The 17,991-nt window shown below is 42.1% G+C and overlaps 5 non-coding genes and 1 pseudogene across 5 annotated transcripts; all 6 read left to right on the plus strand.

Moving 5' to 3' along the window:
• Positions 1 to 231: 231 nt before the first annotated feature.
• Positions 232 to 426, plus strand: LOC141181927 (U2 spliceosomal RNA). The gene has a single exon (XR_012257455.1). It is a non-coding gene; the product is annotated as a U2 spliceosomal RNA (small nuclear RNA).
• A 1,109-nt stretch (positions 427 to 1,535) lies between these two features.
• LOC141180992 (U2 spliceosomal RNA) lies at positions 1,536 to 1,726 on the plus strand. The gene has a single exon (XR_012256611.1). It is a non-coding gene; the product is annotated as a U2 spliceosomal RNA (small nuclear RNA).
• Positions 1,727 to 2,835: 1,109 nt separating this feature from the next.
• LOC141180993 (U2 spliceosomal RNA) lies at positions 2,836 to 3,026 on the plus strand. The gene has a single exon (XR_012256612.1). It is a non-coding gene; the product is annotated as a U2 spliceosomal RNA (small nuclear RNA).
• Positions 3,027 to 9,251: 6,225 nt separating this feature from the next.
• LOC141181982 (U2 spliceosomal RNA) lies at positions 9,252 to 9,428 on the plus strand (annotated as a pseudogene).
• A 1,109-nt stretch (positions 9,429 to 10,537) lies between these two features.
• On the plus strand, positions 10,538 to 10,728 carry LOC141180995 (U2 spliceosomal RNA). The gene has a single exon (XR_012256614.1). It is a non-coding gene; the product is annotated as a U2 spliceosomal RNA (small nuclear RNA).
• A 1,109-nt stretch (positions 10,729 to 11,837) lies between these two features.
• Positions 11,838 to 12,028, plus strand: LOC141180996 (U2 spliceosomal RNA). The gene has a single exon (XR_012256615.1). It is a non-coding gene; the product is annotated as a U2 spliceosomal RNA (small nuclear RNA).
• Positions 12,029 to 17,991: the final 5,963 nt, after the last annotated feature.

Below are 17,991 nucleotides of genomic sequence, written 5' to 3' on the forward strand. Positions count from 1 at the left end.
TAAAGCTTCGGGCCTGTGATTTTCCCCTCCCCATCCCCTTTTTCCCAATCCCCATCCCTTATCACGGTTCGTCGTACTGTATTGCTTGACATGCTTTTTCTTTCAGATTGAGTGTTTTGTGTAGCATAGGGGTGTGATGTGTCTAGTTAGTGCGTCGTATCCTCATGCTATGTAAATATGATGTAGAATTCTGTGTGTACTGGGCTGCGGCACTGTACACTGTCTGTTAACTTATTTTTTGTGCTAATAAAAGATATATTCAATCAAAAAAAATCTGTTCTTATCAGTTTAATATCTGATACGTCCCCTATCTGGGGACCATATATTAAATGGATTTTTAGAACAGGGAGATGGAAAAAGAGCTTGCTCTGTCCACTCCACGCATTGACCTGGTATTGCAGTATCTCCAGGACCGGTGCACCCCTTCTTTAATGCAGTTTCTAAAATCAGAAAGAATTGAATTCAATGTTTTTTGTTCATTTTGCTTGTTTGTCGGATTTTGGGATGGACTCTTTGGCTTCGCTTTTCTTCTCCTCATTGGATTTTTCATGTTCAAAGTTGCAGAAGCCAGATGACAAGCTCATTTTGGTTCAACTTCAGCAACTGTGCATTGCATTGCCATGTAATGTAACGCAATGCTATCTATCTAGCTCTCCCTCTGTACTTCCTTTTGGATAAACAGACATATTAGGCAAGCATTTTGGAGCTTTCACCTAAATAACTACAGGTGGTGAGATAAGCTGCACAATATAATTGACCTTTCAGTATATTGTTGCACACACACCATCTATTTAGCAAATGCCCTTGTTATCAACAGCAGCCTTTTAAACTCACCTGAGCTAACAGGTATGTGTGCTGGTTACTCTGCTGCGCTTAAAATTTCTTTTTTGGTTTGCTACAATGCCTTTTCTGAAACGTTGTCTCCCTCTGCTGGAACACTGACTTCTTTCATTTAATGCCTGCAGACTATAAAAGAGAACCCAACCCAAAAAGTTGGGTTGATTAGTCTGTGGCATTCTGTTAAACTGTTGCTTATGGCGGTCTCTGTGAGCTTCTCAGTGACATTCAGCCAGCCAGGTATCCTGCCTGCAGTAGATGGAATGTGGCAATGGAACGCTGGCTGCGCGTGTCATAATAGGCTCTGAGCCTTTATATACCTGCGCACAGCAGCAGCCACCTTCAGTCTGCTGCTGGACAGCCAGCAGCAGCAGGAGAGGTAAGTAATCAGCAGCCCTCCTGCTAAGGGTAGACAGCTGCTCGTTCCACCCCACCCCCCGCCTTAATTGGTTCTCCTCCGTTCCAACGGTGTTGAGGCGGGTGGGAACAGCAGGGGGTGAGGGTGCTGTGTTTAAAGAGGTGGAGTTATGCAGATCTAAAACGCGTGGATTGCAGCAGCAGCAAGCCGAAAAGTGCAGGCATGTAAGGGATCTAGAGGTTGACAACATGTCTTCTTAACGGGAGTCCAGGAGCTCATCTCCACAAATGGACTTTTCAGGATCCTTAGGTGGCTCCGTAGTTCGAAACCAATTCTGGTTATCGCTTCTCGGCCTTTTGGCTAAGATCAAGTGTAGTATCTGTTCTTATCAGTTTAATATCTGATACGTCCCCTATCTGGGGACCATATATTAAATGGATTTTTAGAACAGGGAGATGGAAAAAGAGCTTGCTCTGTCCACTCCACGCATTGACCTGGTATTGCAGTATCTCCAGGACCGGTGCACCCCTTCTTTAATGCAGTTTCTAAAATCAGAAAGAATTGAATTCAATGTTTTTTGTTCATTTTGCTTGTTTGTCGGATTTTGGGATGGACTCTTTGGCTTCGCTTTTCTTCTCCTCATTGGATTTTTCATGTTCAAAGTTGCAGAAGCCGGATGACAAGCTCATTTTGGTTCAACTTCAGCAACTGTGCATTGCATTGCCATGTAATGTAACGCAATGCTATCTATCTAGCTCTCCCTCTGTACTTCCTTTTGGATAAACAGACATATTAGGCAAGCATTTTGGAGCTTTCACCTAAATAACTACAGGTGGTGAGATAAGCTGCACAATATAATTGACCTTTCAGTATATTGTTGCACACACACCATCTATGTAGCAAATGCCCTTGTTATCAACAGCAGCCTTTTAAACTCACCTGAGCTAACAGGTATGTGTGCTGGTTACTCTGCTGCGCTTAAAATTTCTTTTTTGGTTTGCTACAATGCCTTTTCTGAAACGTTGTCTCCCTCTGCTGGAACACTGACTTCTTTCATTTAATGCCTGCAGACTATAAAAGAGAACCCAACCCAAAAAGTTGGGTTGATTAGTCTGTGGCATTCTGTTAAACTGTTGCTTATGGCGGTCTCTGTGAGCTTCTCAGTGACATTCAGCCAGCCACGTATCCTGCCTGCAGTAGATGGAATGTGGCAATGGAACGCTGGCTGCGCGTGTCATAATAGGCTCTGAGCCTTTATATACCTGCGCACAGCAGCAGCCACCTTCAGTCTGCTGCTGGACAGCCAGCAGCAGCAGGAGAAGTAAGTAATCAGCAGCCCTCCTGCTAAGGGTAGACAGCTGCTCGTTCCACCCCACCCCCCGCCTTAATTGGCTCTCCTCCCTTCCAACGGTGTTGAGGCGGGTGGGAACAGCAGGGGGTGAGGGTGCTGTGTTTAAAGAGGTGGAGTTATGCAGATCTAAAACGCGTGGATTGCAGCAGCAGCAAGCCGAAAAGTGCAGGCATGTAAGGGATCTAGAGGTTGACAACATGTCTTCTTAACGGGAGTCCAGGAGCTCATCTCCACAAATGGACTTTTCAGGATCCTTAGGTGGCTCCGTAGTTCGAAACCAATTCTGGTTATCGCTTCTCGGCCTTTTGGCTAAGATCAAGTGTAGTATCTGTTCTTATCAGTTTAATATCTGATACGTCCCCTATCTGGGGACCATATATTAAATGGATTTTTAGAACAGGGAGATGGAAAAAGAGCTTGCTCTGTCCACTCCACGCATTGACCTGGTATTGCAGTATCTCCAGGACCGGTGCACCCCTTCTTTAATGCAGTTTCTAAAATCAGAAAGAATTGAATTCCATGTTTTTTGTTCATTTTGCTTGTTTGTCGGATTTTGGGATGGACTCTTTGGCTTCGCTTTTCTTCTCCTCATTGGATTTTTCATGTTCAAAGTTGCAGAAGCCAGATGACAAGCTCATTTTGGTTCAACTTCAGCAACTGTGCATTGCATTGCCATGTAATGTAACGCAATGCTATCTATCTAGCTCTCCCTCTGTACTTCCTTTTGGATAAACAGACATATTAGGCAAGCATTTTGGAGCTTTCACCTAAATAACTACAGGTGGTGAGATAAGCTGCACAATATAATTGACCTTTCAGTATATTGTTGCACACACACCATCTATTTAGCAAATGCCCTTGTTATCAACAGCAGCCTTTTAAACTCACCTGAGCTAACAGGTATGTGCGCTGGTTACTCTGCTGCGCTTAAAATTTCTTTTTTGGTTTGCTACAATGCCTTTTCTGAAACGTTGTCTCCCTCTGCTGGAACACTGACTTCTTTCATTTAATGCCTGCAGACTATAAAAGAGAACCCAACCCAAAAAGTTGGGTTGATTAGTCTGTGGCATTCTGTTAAACTGTTGCTTATGGCGGTCTCTGTGAGCTTCTCAGTGACATTCAGCCAGCCAGGTATCCTGCCTGCAGTAGATGGAATGTGGCAATGGAACGCTGGCTGCGCGTGTCATAATAGGCTCTGAGCCTTTATATACCTGCGCACAGCAGCAGCCACCTTCAGTCTGCTGCTGGACAGCCAGCAGCAGCAGGAGAGGTAAGTAATCAGCAGCCCTCCTGCTAAGGGTAGACAGCTGCTCGTTCCACCCCACCCCCCGCCTTAATTGGTTCTCCTCCCTTCCAACGGTGTTGAGGCGGGTGGGAACAGCAGGGGGTGAAGGTGCTGTGTTTAAAGAGGTGGAGTTATGCAGATCTAAAACGCGTGGATTGCAGCAGCAGCAAGCCGAAAAGTGCAGGCATGTAAGGGATCTAGAGGTTGACAACATGTCTTCTTAACGGGAGTCCAGGAGCTCATCTCCACAAATGGACTTTTCAGGATCCTTAGGTGGCTCCGTAGTTCGAAACCAATTCTGGTTATCGCTTCTCGGCCTTTTGGCTAAGATACCACATCTTGCCAGAAGGATTCTAAGCCAATCGTGCCCTTGGCCTTGAGGCATCGGCGGTGTAAAAGCCGTCTTAAGCCTCATGCTGCTTTAGGGGGCAGATACGCAAAGAAACCAAGAAGGCGATCGACCCTATCTACCTTTTGAAGATGGCATCAGCAGTAGCGGCCGCAGTGCGCTATGCCAGAGCTGGTGACCTTCGCATCAAGAACTCTTTCAAGATCGAAGTGGACGATGCATCCAAGGAGAAGATGACCTTGAAGTTTTTCGTGAGGAGAGTGCTGCTGGAGATCCTAGGAGTAAAGAGGGAAGACATCCTGGCCCTTCAAGATCGCCCCGGTTCCTTCACTTTGACTCTGGAGTCGGAGTATGCGTGCCAGAACCTCTTCCGCCAGATTCACCTGCACCTTTCAGATGAGGACCTTAAAGGACTCACCTTTGTCATCCTTTACTCCGGTGGAGAGAAGCCGCTCGTGGTTCAGATGAGCAACCCTCATGTTCCCTTAGTTAATATTATTTGCTTTCTTCAAAACTATTTCCCAGAACTGCGGTATTCCCACAAGGTCATGAATGAGGAAAACCTCTGGACGGGAAAGCATAAATTTTTTGTTAAATTTTGTGAGGATCCAAATGGCATTGGTGGTCAGCGTCATCCTCCGTCAAGTTTCCTGATCGGTAGGGAGCGGGGGCGCCTCTTGTACCCGGACATGCCCCTCTTCTGCCGGAAATGCATGTGTTTCGGTCACACTTATGAGAACTGCAAGGAGGAGGTGGCAATCTGTAAGAAGTGCTACAAGCATGGACATGCCACAATGGACTGTACCAATGAGATGGTGTGCAACATCTGCCGGGTCCCAGGTCACTCCTTCCGGGAGTGTCCTTTGAAGAAAAAGGCGGAAACCTATGCTGAAACGCTGGCAAAGCAACCTGCCCGTATGCCTCCATCTGCTCCCGGGGGGCAGAGGCAACCCTCTGCTGTTCCTGCTCCTGCGGGTGCGTCTACAGCGCGGGGGCAGTCTTCTAGCTCTCCAGTACCTGCTCCACAGACCAAGCCTGCTAGTACATCAGGTGGTACGTCTGCACCTGCTGCACAGAGGAAGCCAACCAACCCTCCTGCTCCTGCTGCTAAGGGGAGTCCCACCGGTGGTCCTGTATCTACTGTGCGAACACAACCCCCTGTAGGCGGGTCCACAAGCACTTCAGTGCCTGCTGCACAGGGAAAACCTGCCATTTCTCCTATTCCTGCTGCGCATAAGCCCACGTCTGTGCAGAAACCTCCAGCTGAGAAACCTGTCCCTCCTGGGAAGAGGGAAGCTTCATCTAAGGACTGGGCTGCTGATTCTGATCCGGGTGATATGGTGGTGGAGGGGAGTCCCTCTGCTGAAATCGGGACATTTAGCTCGGAGGAAGAAGCAATGGAGCTGGAAACTCGTAGGAAAAGGAAAACAGATGATAGGTCTGATGAGAATGTGGCCAGGGAGACTTCCAAGAAGTGTCCATTAAAACCAAGTCTTCTGCAATACAAGCCAATGGCTCCCGCGGCCCCTCCTGAGGAGCCAAGGCCTTCAGACCCTATAAACATTTCTTTTTCGGACTCAGAAGTGCAGAGCCCGTTAACATCGGTGGGCTTTATGTCTGATTCTGACAGTAGTGTGACCTGAACTATCCTATCATGACCTCGTCAATTAAAGTAGCCTCGCTCAATGTGAGGAGTATAAGGGGCCCTACAAGAAGGGCTGCTTTGTTTTCCTACCTGTCAACAGTGGACTGTGATGTCTTTTGTTTGCAAGAATGTAACATTGACTTTGATATGAATTATGCAGATTTAAGAAAAGATTGGCCTCATGGGCCCTCTATCTGGTCCGGAGATAATGAAAATCGTTCCTCTGGCATTGGAGTGCTGTTTAGGTCGCATGACTTTAAAATCAACTCTTTTGTGGACATTTCTTCTGGACGTGCTCTTTTCTTAAATATTAGTTTTAAAGGTGTGGACTTTAGACTTTTGAACATTTATGCTTCTCCGGTGAAGGAAGAGAGACATCAGTTGTTTGAAGATGTGCAATATTACCTACCTGGTTCATCGCCTCTGATGTTCTGTGGGGATTTCAATTGTGTCTTGCCTGGTGAAGGGAGAAGCGGGAGTTCCACCGTTCCTAAAAAAGACAAAACAGAGAAACAACTAAAGGATTTGTTAACTGATTTTTTTCTTAGAGACTCCTGGAAAGAGATCCATAGTAATGATCCCGGTTATACTTGGGAGAACTCTTCTTCTAAATCTCGTATTGATTTTATTTTCATGTCCCAATATGTGAATGTCAAATCTGTTGTCTTAATCCCAAACATTTTTTCAGATCATAAGATGCTGCTATCAGAGTTAGAATTACCTGGGCTTGTCAAGGCAAGAGGAGTTTGGAGGCTAAATACAACATTGTTACAAGATCCTAAGGTAAGAACAGATTTTAAAGCGTTTTTTAATTATTTAAGAACAAAACAACAAACATTTTTAACTCTGCTAGAATGGTGGGAATACAGCAAGATGAAGATAAAAAGTTTTTTTATCAAGGTCAGCATAGCCAATGCAAGAGAAAAGTCCGCTTGGCATAAGAGGCTTATTACTAAATTGCAGACCTGTTATCAACTAAGAGATGTGGGACTTGAAATGGACGATTTAATTGAAGCAACAAAAAAAGAAATTAAAAAGAGTATAGAGTCGAAGGGTAAGGAAATAATTTATAACTCAAAAATTGAAGTGATGGAGAAAAATGAAAAGTGCTCAAGATTTTTTTTTAAAAAAGTAGTTGCTGCTAAGGAAATGATAACAGAATTAGAGGGTGAAACTACAACTGAAGGTATGCTCAACCAAGCTCACCAGTTTTATCAGCAGCTTTTTAATGAGAAAACTATAGACCAGTCTTTTACTGAAGATGCCCTTAATTCATTAAAAAATAGTCTGAGCCGCGAAGACCAAGAATTGTTATGCACTGAAGTCACCTTGTCGGAAGTAGATGCTGCTATCAAAAGTTTTTCCTATGGGAAAACCCCTGGTTCTGACGGTTTGCCTGTTGAATTTTATCGTGAATTTTGGAATTTTTTAAAACCCGACTTGTTTTTAGTAATCAAAGAAGCTTTTAAGTGTGATATCCTGCCTATATCTTGGAGAAGTGGTCTGGTCTCCCTGATTTTTAAAAAAGGAGCCAAATCCCATCTGGCAAACTGGAGACCAATCACACTGTTGAATGTTGATTACAAGTTGATGTCCAAAATTTTAGTGAACCGTTTTAAAAAAGTTTTATCCAAAGTTATTTATGAAGACCAGGTATGTGGGGTGCCAGGAAGAGGAGTTGCGGAGCATCTCAATACCATCCGCGATGTCATATGGTACCAGCAATCCAGGAAGCAAGACTTAGCAATTTTATCGTTGGATTTTCAAAAGGCTTTTGATCGTGTCTCTCATTGTTTTTTATGGTTGGTTTTAAAAAAAATGGGCTTCCCTGAAATTTTTATCAAGCAAGTGGCACTTTTATATAAGAACTCTTTTAGTAAAATTTTAATCAATGGATTTTTGTCGAATGAAGTGTTTTTGCATTCAGGTGTGAAGCAAGGCTGCCCTTTGTCCCCAGTGCTATTTATATGTGCAATAGAGCCTCTTTTATCTATGTTATGAGAAGATAAAGTGATTAAAGGTGTCCCTATCCCTGGAGGACATGGAAGAGATGTGAAGGTAATGGGCTACATGGATGATATTACTATTTTTTGTTCATCACCTGCCGCTCTCAGGAGAGCTATAAGAACGACCAATTTTTTTTGTGAAGCCTCAGGTTTTAAGTTAAACATTGAGAAATGTGATTGTTTTGTCCGTGGCAATTGGGCGGATGTGTCCATCCCTGATCTCCCGATGCAGTCAGAGAAGAGTAAAATTCTGGGAGTGATTTTTGATCGACAGAATAATGGAATGAAGAGCTGGGATGGAGTAAGGGACAAAATACAAAAGAAGATTGACTTTTGGAAATTAAGAAAATTAACAATCGAAGGTAAAGTTTTAATTATTAAGGCCCTTCTGCTTCCTGTCATGTTATATCTCAGTTATGTTTATCCCCCAAGTGACCTTACAGCGAGAAGATTACAGAGAATGCTGTTTGAATTTGTGTGGAACTCTAAGTTCGAAAAGGTGAAGAGAGAAACAATGTACAAGATGCACCACCTTGGTGGTAAGGATGTTCCCAACGTCAAACTGTTTTTATACTCCAAGTTTTTTAGCCTCTGTTTTAAATATATGTTTGCTTCAAGCCCTTGGGCACATTTTTTAAGATATGCAGCTGGCCACATTTTTAGAAGGCGAAAGTGGATATCCATTTCTTTAACAAGCCCAGTGTTGTTATCACCTCCACAACAATATGCCATCCTGGAGAAAGTTATCAGATTATATGGCCTAGATTCTTTTGAGATGGAGACATTGAAGAATGCAAGGAAGCTGCTGCAGCAATTAAAAAAGAAAGAAACTTTGACGCCCATAAGCCATTATTCATATAGCAGAGTCACTAAAATATGGAATTTAACAAATGCACCTTACCTGATGAATCAACATAAAGACTTAGCTTGGATGATTGTACAGGAATGTTTACCGACTCGTGATTTCCAGTATAAAAGAAGACTTAGCACTATACAAACCTGCCCGAGGCATCAGTGCAATAATGATGAGACTACTATGCACCTTATTTGGAATTGTGATTTTGCACAGCAAGTGTGGAAAGACTGTGGTGAGCTTTTAAAATTTTTATCTGGTCTTAATTTTTTAAGCCATGAAGTGGTTTTATATGGGATTTTACCAAACATGACGAAAGAAAAAGAGAGAGTTTTATGGTGCACTTTGAGTTGTGTTAAAAGTGCTCTATGGAAGACCAGAAACATATTGTTGTTTAAAAGAGACTATATAGAAGTCAAGGATTGTATAAGACTGGCATTAAGTGAAATTTATATGTACTACCTAATGGATATGAAGAAGCTTGGAAAGAAAAGAGCCCTGAGTATATGGAACTATCACCTATGGAAGATGTTATTTTAAAGCTCTGAAGAAAAGATAAAGACTACGATATTTTAAATATAAACGCAAAAATCTGTTCTTATCAGTTTAATATCTGATACGTCCCCTATCTGGGGACCATATATTAAATGGATTTTTAGAACAGGGAGATGGAAAAAGAGCTTGCTCTGTCCATTCCACGCATTGACCTGGTATTGCAGTATCTCCAGGACCGGTGCACCCCTTCTTTAATGCAGTTTCTAAAATCAGAAAGAATTGAATTCAATGTTTTTTGTTCATTTTGCTTGTTTGTCAGATTTTGGGATGGACTCTTTGGCTTCGCTTTTCTTCTCCTCATTGGATTTTTCATGTTCAAAGTTGCAGAAGCCAGATGACAAGCTCATTTTGGTTCAACTTCAGCAACTGTGCATTGCATTGCCATGTAATGTAACGCAATGCTATCTATCTAGCTCTCCCTCTGTACTTCCTTTTGGATAAACAGACATATTAGGCAAGCATTTTGGAGCTTTCACCTAAATAACTACAGGTGGTGAGATAAGCTGCACAATATAATTGACCTTTCAGTATATTGTTGCACACACACCATCTATTTAGCAAATGCCCTTGTTATCAACAGCAGCCTTTTAAACTCACCTGAGCTAACAGGTATGTGCGCTGGTTACTCTGCTCCGCTTAAAATTTCTTTTTTGGTTTGCTACAATGCCTTTTCTGAAACGTTGTCTCCCTCTGCTGGAACACTGACTTCTTTCATTTAATGCCTGCAGACTATAAAAGAGAACCCAACCCAAAAAGTTGGGTTGATTAGTCTGTGGCATTCTGTTAAACTGTTGCTTATGGCGGTCTCTGTGAGCTTCTCAGTGACATTCAGCCAGCCAGGTATCCTGCCTGCAGTAGATGGAATGTGGCAATGGAACGCTGGCTGCGCGTGTCATAATAGGCTCTGAGCCTTTATATACCTGCGCACAGCAGCAGCCACCTTCAGTCTGCTGCTGGACAGCCAGCAGCAGCAGGAGAGGTAAGTAATCAGCAGCCCTCCTCCTAAGGGTAGACAGCTGCTCGTTCCACCCCACCCCCCGCCTTAATTGGTTCTCCTCCCTTCCAATGGTGTTGAGGTGGGTGGGAACAGCAGGGGGTGAGGGTGCTGTGTTTAAAGAGGTGGAGTTATGCAGATCTAAAACGCGTGGATTGCAGCAGCAGCAAGCCGAAAAGTGCAGGCATGTAAGGGATCTAGAGGTTGACAACATGTCTTCTTAACAGGAGTCCAAGAGCTCATCTCCACAAATGGACTTTTCAGGATCCTTAGGTGGCTCCGTAGTTCGAAACCAATTCTGGTTATCGCTTCTCGGCCTTTTGGCTAAGATCAAGTGTAGTATCTGTTCTTATCAGTTTAATATCTGATACGTCCCCTATCTGGGGACCATATATTAAATGGATTTTTAGAACAGGGAGATGGAAAAAGAGCTTGCTCTGTCCACTCCACGCATTGACCTGGTATTGCAGTATCTCCAGGACCGGTGCACCCCTTCTTTAATGCAGTTTCTAAAATCAGAAAGAATTGAATTCAATGTTTTTTGTTCATTTTGCTTGTTTGTCGGATTTTGGGATGGACTCTTTGGCTTCGCTTTTCTTCTCCTCATTGGATTTTTCATGTTCAAAGTTGCAGAAGCCAGATGACAAGCTCATTTTGGTTCAACTTCAGCAACTGTGCATTGCATTGCCATGTAATGTAACGCAATGCTATCTATCTAGCTCTCCCTCTGTACTTCCTTTTGGATAAACAGACATATTAGGCAAGCATTTTGGAGCTTTCACCTAAATAACTACAGGTGGTGAGATAAGCTGCACAATATAATTGACCTTTCAGTATATTGTTGCACACACACCATCTATTTAGCAAATGCCCTTGTTATCAACAGCAGCCTTTTAAACTCACCTGAGCTAACAGGTATGTGCGCTGGTTACTCTGCTGCGCTTAAAATTTCTTTTTTGGTTTGCTACAATGCCTTTTCTGAAACGTTGTCTACCTCTGCTGGAACACTGACTTCTTTCATTTAATGCCTGCAGACTATAAAAGAGAACCCAACCCAAAAAGTTGGGTTGATTAGTCTGTGGCATTCTGTTAAACTGTTGCTTATGGCGGTCTCTGTGAGCTTCTCAGTGACATTCAGCCAGCCAGGTATCCTGCCTGCAGTAGATGGAATGTGGCAATGGAACGCTGGCTGCGCGTGTCATAATAGGCTCTGAGCCTTTATATACCTGCGCACAGCAGCAGCCACCTTCAGTCTGCTGCTGGACAGCCAGCAGCAGCAGGAGAGGTAAGTAATCAGCAGCCCTCCTGCTAAGGGTAGACAGCTGCTCGTTCCACCCCACCCCCCGCCTTAATTGGTTCTCCTCCCTTCCAACGGTGTTGAGGCGGGTGGGAACAGCAGGGGGTGAGGGTGCTGTGTTTAAAGAGGTGGAGTTATGCAGATCTAAAACGCGTGGATTGCAGCAGCAGCAAGCCGAAAAGTGCAGGCATGTAAGGGATCTAGAGGTTGACAACATGTCTTCTTAACGGGAGTCCAGGAGCTCATCTCCACAAATGGACTTTTCAGGATCCTTAGGTGGCTCCGTAGTTCGAAACCAATTCTGGTTATCGCTTCTCGGCCTTTTGGCTAAGATCAAGTGTAGTATCTGTTCTTATCAGTTTAATATCTGATACGTCCCCTATCTGGGGACCATATATTAAATGGATTTTTAGAACAGGGAGATGGAAAAAGAGCTTGCTCTGTCCACTCCACGCATTGACCTGGTATTGCAGTATCTCCAGGACCGGTGCACCCCTTCTTTAATGCAGTTTCTAAAATCAGAAAGAATTGAATTCAATGTTTTTTGTTCATTTTGCTTGTTTGTCGGATTTTGGGATGGACTCTTTGGCTTCGCTTTTCTTCTCCTCATTGGATTTTTCATGTTCAAAGTTGCAGAAGCCAGATGACAAGCTCATTTTGGTTCAACTTCAGCAACTGTGCATTGCATTGCCATGTAATGTAACGCAATGCTATCTATCTAGCTCTCCCTCTGTACTTCCTTTTGGATAAACAGACATATTAGGCAAGCATTTTGGAGCTTTCACCTAAATAACTACAGGTGGTGAGATAAGCTGCACAATATAATTGACCTTTCAGTATATTGTTGCACACACACCATCTATTTAGCAAATGCCCTTGTTATCAACAGCAGCCTTTTAAACTCACCTGAGCTAACAGGTATGTGAGCTGGTTACTCTGCTGCGCTTAAAATTTCTTTTTTGGTTTGCTACAATGCCTTTTCTGAAACGTTGTCTCCCTCTGCTGGAACACTGACTTCTTTCATTTAATGCCTGCAGACTATAAAAGAGAACCCAACCCAAAAAGTTGGGTTGATTAGTCTGTGGCATTCTGTTAAACTGTTGCTTATGGCGGTCTCTGTGAGCTTCTCAGTGACATTCAGCCAGCCAGGTATCCTGCCTGCAGTAGATGGAATGTGGCAATGGAACGCTGGCTGCGCGTGTCATAATAGGCTCTGAGCCTTTATATACCTGCGCACAGCAGCAGCCACCTTCAGTCTGCTGCTGGACAGCCAGCAGCAGCAGGAGAGGTAAGTAATCAGCAGCCCTCCTGCTAAGGGTAGACAGCTGCTCGTTCCACCCCACCCCCCGCCTTAATTGGTTCTCCTCCCTTCCAACGGTGTTGAGGCAGGTGGGAACAGCAGGGGGTGAGGGTGCTGTGTTTAAAGAGGTGGAGTTATGAAGATCTAAAACGCGTGGATTGCAGCAGCAGCAAGCCGAAAAGTGCAGGCATGTAAGGGATCTAGAGGTTGACAACATGTCTTCTTAACGGGAGTCCAGGAGCTCATCTCCACAAATGGACTTTTCAGGATCCTTAGGTGGCTCCGTAGTTCGAAACCAATTCTGGTTATCGCTTCTCGGCCTTTTGGCACGATCTGTAGTGGATCCTGTCATTGGGCTAAAGGTGACCTGTGTGGAGGTTGCTGCTCTCGGCCTTTTGGGTTTACCCAATTGCTGCTATTGGGAGTGGTGGACCAAAGCTGGGAATACCCTTTTATCGCTGGTGGACGGTCTTTTCTTTGTGTAGTGGTGGACGGTCGGAGAGGAGGTCGGAATCCAGAGACGTTTGGCGATCCTAGGAGGTGTTTTTCTTCATTTTTTTCCTGGTGTTATCTGTGGAAAGAAGGAAAGAAGAGAATATGGAGTCCAGGAGGAATACTGGAGGTAGGAGGACTGATCAAGGGGGAAATCCCAATGACTATTTTCATGAGGAATACCCGCTTAAGGACACAATTAGGTTTGTGGTGTCTCCTGGTCATAGGCAAGAGAAGGATGCGACTTTTGTCTATGAGAAGATTTGCAGCTTTTTGAAAATTGAAAAAGACGAATATTATTGTTTTCAAAGTTTCTTTTCAAGGGGCTTCCATGACATTACTTTAATGAGAAGTTCCCAGTGTGAACGGGTATTTTCTCTTTATGAAATTAATAAGGAGAATGCGCTGTTCGAGGGGGTTAAAGTAATCCCCTCGTTTCAATTTTCATTTAGACTCTTGACAGTCCACATGTTCAGCCCTTTCATTTCTGATCAGGAGGTCCTGTGTTTTCTTAGTACTTACTGTGAGAAGGTGATTGAGAAGGGAAGAGGAAAAACGCAATTTGGGGTATGGAATGGGAAAAGAACTTATTTGGTGGCTTTCAAAAAAGATCCTGATGTAGAGGGTGGTGTACTGAGGCCCCCGCCGGTCGTTTTTATAAACCGTAGCCGTGGGTATTTATTTTTTGCGGGGATGCCTGAATATTGTAGAAAATGTCGAATATATGGCCATAATGACAATGGTTGCAAAAAGTGTTCAGAATGTCCAGGAGCTGGACATCAGGAGGAAGATTGCCCTGCAAAGAGGAATCAGAAGGGCGATGAAGAGATGGATACCGTGCCTGGAAGTCAGCAACAAGGAAAAGCTGATGAGGACATGGAAGGAACAAGGAATGAGGAGGAGGATCTGAGGATGGAGAATGAAAGGAAGGAGAAAGAAAAGGTGGAAAAGGAGAAGAAGAAGGCAGAGAGGTTCAAGAAAATGGAAGAGGAATATAAACAGAATAAAGAGGAGAAGAGTCGGGTGGAGACTGAAAAGGAAGTGAGGAAGAGAGAAGAACAGAAGAGAGAAGAAAAGAAGAAAGAAGATGAGAAGAAAGAAGATCAGAAGAAAGAAGAGCAGAAGATAGAAGAGCAGAAGGGAAAGGAACAGAAGAAAGAACAAAAAAAGGAAGAAGAGGGGAAGAGACATTCTGTGTTATTTGAATTGGGTAAAATTATACAGAAAATCCCGCCGGCAAGTAAAGTGGGAATCATGCAGAAAACTTTACCTCTGGTGGAGCCGTTACCTTCTGGGTCTCAGTCCGGTGGTCAGTCGTGTACTCAGGTCCAGATGGACTGTTCGGATAGAGTTCTGAAAAGAAGGGTAGAAGAAGTTGGAGAGGTGAATATACTAGGTGGAGGGAAAGTGAAAGCTATAGAAAAAGTAGATGTAGCAAAGGACATTGTAGTCTCCAGTTCAGATGAGCAGGAGATTCAAGATTTTTCTACTTCAGACGAGGGTGATGGGGCATGCCCTAAGAATGGCAGACCAGGATGATCCAATTTGCTTCCCTGAATGTTCAGGGGTTAAATAATGAACAAAAAAGAGTTGCTCTATATGATTTTTTAGGATTGGAAAATTTGGACTTTATTTTTTTACAGGAATGTAACCTAAGAAAATCTGTTGATTATGATTTTTTTAAAGAACATTGGTGTGGAAAAGCTATTTTTTCAGGTGGGAATGAAAATAAGAGTGATGGAGTTGGTTTCTTATGTAGTCAACACTGGGACATAGTGGATTATGAGGAGATATACCCGGGTCGAATTCTAAAAGTGGAGATCAAAAAATCTAATCTGATAATTAAATGCTTCTGTGTCTATGCCCATCCTGTTAAAAGCAGAAGGACAGAATTATTTGAAATTTTACAGATGTTTTTAACTGGGTCGGGACCAATAATTGTCAGTGGAGATTTTAATTGTCATCTGAATAGCAAAAAAGACAGCTCCGTTACGGTTTTAAATGGTATTATTTCTGCTAGTAACTTGCAAGATGCATGGGTTGCTTGTGGGAGAAACAAAGATGAAGAAGTAACATGGTCGAGTAATCGTGCTAGTTCTAGAATTGACTATTTTTTTATATCTACCCATTTTAAATGTGACTCTTTTAATTCCGAATTAAGCTGCTTCTCTGATCATAAATTAATAAGATGTGTTGTTGATTGTAATAATGTAGAAAACAGGAAATCCACGCATTGGAAACTAAACACTTCTCTGTTAGAGGACAAGGAAGTAGTTTTAGAGTTTTGTACATTTTATAAAAAACTGAGATTGAAGAGGAGGAGTTTTAAAGATGTTCTGGAGTGGTGGGATTTTTTTAAAAGAGAAACTAAGGTATTTTTTATTAAAGTGGGTAGAAGAATGGCCAGAGAGAAGAGAGAACAATATCGGTTGTTGAATGCTAGGTTACAATGTTTTTATACTTTCAGGAATAATGGAAATAATTTTGACGAAGAAATTGAGTGTGTTAAAAGTCAAATACAAAAAATTTTACATGAAAAAGGGAAAGAGATTATTTTTAATGCTAGAGTGAGAGTTTTGGAAGAAGATGAGAAATGCTCCAAATTCTTCTTTAAAAAAATTGTTGGGAAAAAAGACTTTATGGAAAATGTGGAAGGTGAAATTGTACTGGAAGGAAAAATTAAGAAGGTGGAGGAATTTTATAGTGATTTATTTTCAGAGAAAAAAAGTGATGGCGTTTTGAGGGATCATTTTTTGAATAACCTAAAGTATGCCTTTTCAGAGGAGGGGAAAGATGTTTTAATTAGTGATTTTACGATTAATGAATTATGGGAAACAATCAAATCCTTTGCAAATTCTAAAACCCCGGGTATGGACGGTTTGCCTATAGAATTTTATAAGTGTTTTTGGAGTTTTTTAAAAGAAGATTTTTTTGAGTTATTTTATCATGTAATGTGTTCATGTTGTACTCCAGGGTCATGGGCAGAAGGGTTGATAGTGTTACTTTTTAAAAAGGGGGAAAAGAGTCTTATCAAGAATTGGAGACCTATAACTCTTCTTAATGCAGACTACAAAATTTATGCGAAAATACTTGCAAACCGTTTAAAAAAGGTAATATCTATGGTAATTGGAGGGGAGCAATCATGCGCAGTTCCTGGGAGAAAAATTACAGATTCACTTTTATTGGTAAGGGACGTGATATGGGATTTTAAAGATAGGGCACAAAAACTAGCATTGATCACATTAGATTTTGAAAAGGCATATGATAGAGTATCACATTGTTTTTTATTTGAAGTTTTAAAGAAAATTGGTTGCCCGGAAGAGTTTATTAATCGTATTAAATGTTTATATGATTTATCTTTTAGTAAAGTGTCTGTTAACGGGTTTTTATCTGGAAGTATTAAGATAACTTGTGGCGTTAAACAGGGCTGCCCTTTGTCTCCTATTTTATTCATATGTGCGATAGAACCTCTTTTAAGTGCTATTAGAAACGATAAGGTGGTGGATGGAGTGTTTCTACCGGGAAATAATAATGTACCTCTTAAGTTTGTGGCATATATGGACGACGTAACAGTATTTGTGAGGAGTATGAGAAGTTTTAACAGAGTTTTAAGGACAGCGGAATGGTTCAGCGGTGCTTCTGGTTTTAAGGTTAACTTTGAAAAATCAGGGGTTTTATCAATTGGTGGTTTTATGATTGATGGGGCTTGTAGGCTTTTAGTGGTTCCAGAGATAAAAATTTTAGGGGTATTCTTTTCATCAAATTGTGGGAATATTAAGAATTGGGAATCACTTTTGGAACGTGTAAGAAAAAAGATCAGCCTGTGGAAGCTAAGATGCTTGTCGATGGAAGGGAAGATATTAGTGATAAGACAAGTGCTTTTACCCTTGATTTTATATGTTGCCGTTGTTTTTATACCACCGGACTCTGTAATGAAGAAGATTATTAAGGAGTGTTTTAATTTTTTCTGGGGTACAAAGATGGAGAGGGTTAGAAGGGAGGAGTTGTATAAGAAGAAAGAAGACGGAGGGAAGAACTTCCCAGATATTAGAAGGTTTTTATATTGTAAATATCTCTCTTTGTGTTTTAATGTTCTGGTTGGCGAAGAATCGAATCTGAAAGCTATTTTAACATATAACTGCGGTTTTTTTATAAGGAAATATAAATGGTGTGTGATGGATCTGAAGAAACCCCATAGATGGCTACCTCCAGAACATTATATAATTTTGGAAAGAATAATGAGAGAATTTAACTTGATGTGTGGGGGATGTGAAATACTAACAAATCATAGGAAAATTTTAAAGTTTTTGGAGAATAGAAGTTATACATGTACGGTTGACCAATTCTCATCACAATTATCAAAAGAAATTTGGCTACGGGTTAATGTGCCATTTATTGCAAATGAGCAAAAGGATTTATTATGGAACATCATAAAGAAGTGTCTTCCAACTAAAGATTTTAATCATAGGAGAGGGTTGGTGAGGAATTCTCAGTGTCCGAGGCATGGTTGTATAGAGGACGAGACGTGTTTACACATCTTTTGGAATTGCGACTTTGCACAAAGGGTTTGGAGGAAGATAAGTACATTGGTTGGAGTTGTAAGTAGTCTTAGGTCTTTTGATTTTAACTTAATATTTTATGGAATTGGTATAAGAAATGTAGACTTTAA

This window comes from Phyllobates terribilis, unplaced genomic scaffold (genome assembly GCF_046119375.1).
Source record: "Phyllobates terribilis strain yellow unplaced genomic scaffold, ASM4611937v1 Scaffold_34__1_contigs__length_13252353, whole genome shotgun sequence".
Lineage (NCBI taxonomy): Eukaryota > Metazoa > Chordata > Amphibia > Anura > Dendrobatidae > Phyllobates > Phyllobates terribilis.